Source organism: Humulus lupulus, chromosome 2 (assembly GCF_963169125.1).
Source record: "Humulus lupulus chromosome 2, drHumLupu1.1, whole genome shotgun sequence".
In the NCBI taxonomy this organism is placed as follows: domain Eukaryota; kingdom Viridiplantae; phylum Streptophyta; class Magnoliopsida; order Rosales; family Cannabaceae; genus Humulus; species Humulus lupulus.
The window spans coordinates 293093550-293094838 of record NC_084794.1 but is presented as its reverse complement, the minus strand read 5'-3'; the positions used below and the strand labels follow the sequence as shown (position 1 = coordinate 293094838).

At 43.8% G+C, this 1289-nt stretch overlaps 1 non-coding gene across 1 annotated transcript; it reads left to right on the top strand.

Moving 5' to 3' along the window:
* The first annotated feature begins 964 nt into the window (after window positions 1-964).
* LOC133820068 (small nucleolar RNA R71) lies at window positions 965-1071 on the top strand. Its single transcript, XR_009886502.1, has one exon. It is a non-coding gene; the product is annotated as a small nucleolar RNA R71 (small nucleolar RNA).
* The last annotated feature ends 218 nt before the right edge of the window (window positions 1072-1289 follow it).

The window sequence follows — 1289 nt, the reverse complement described above, 5'->3', positions numbered from 1 at the left end:
TAGGGGCGGCTTTGGTACAGATTCCACTGGAACAGATTGCTGACTCGATGCTGTATCAACTGGGCCAGTTTCAGTAACTTCTTTTGCTGGTTTTTTACTAGATTCTCCTTCAGTTTGGATTGAAGTGGGCTCCCCACTGCCCTTTATTTTCTCCTCAGAATTTTCCAGAATTTTTCCACTCCGTAGCGTGATTGCCTTGCATTGTTCTTTGCCATCCCTCCTTGGATTCTCGGTGTCACTAGGCAAGGAACCTTGGGGTCGATTTTTCAAATCATTAGCTAAATGCCCCAATTGAATTTCCAAATTCCGAAGAGACGCTGCCTGGCTTTGAATTACAGCGTCATTCTTGGCCATATAATCTCTCATTAAATTCTCCAAAGAACTTGTTTGAGAGCCTTGAGGTTGGTGTGGTTGTTGAGGTCTTGGTTGTTGAGAAACTCCCGGTGGATATGACTGTTTTTCTTGTGTTGGTGCTCCACTTGAACTTGCTCCTTGACCCCCCCATGACAGATTTGGATGATGCCTCCAAGCTGGATTGTAAGTGTTAGAATATGGGTTGTTGTTGCGGTTGAAATTCTGATTACCCATATAGAAGACCGAAGCTGGATTTGAAGGGCAATTCTCAAAAGTATGCCCGTCCCCACAATACACACATGATACTTCTGCACTTTGAATGGCAGCAGCTGGCTGTACATTTCCTCCCATACTCATGTTCTTTAAAATGTTGGTCATTGAGGCCATTTGAGCGGTTAGAGCATCTACTTCAAGAACACCCGCTACTTTTCGGCTTGTAGGAGCTCTAGTATTTGACCATTGGTAGTTGTTACTTGCAATCCTTTCCAAAATCTCAAATGCTTCGTTGTAAGACTTGGAAAGAATGGCTCCATTGGCTGAAGCGTCCAAGACCATTCGAGAGGCTGCATTGAGACCATTGTAGAATGTCTCCATTTGTATACAATGTGGGATACCGTGGTGTGGACATTTTCTTAAAAGCTCTTTGAATCTTTCCCACGCATCACTAGTGGACTCATCTTCCAGCTGCTGAAACGACATAATCTCACTTCTAAACTTTGCATTTCTGGTGGGAGGGAAGTATTTTCTTAGAAATTTCTCAGCCAAGTCATTCCAATTTGTAACGGAATCGGGAGGAAGGGTGTTGATCCATGATCTAGCTCGGTCCCTTAAAGAGAACGGAAATAGCTTCAGCCTTAATGCTTCTTCACTCACTCCTTGAAGCTTAAAGGAATCGCTCACCTCCAAAAATGAACGAAGGTGGAGATGAGGATCCT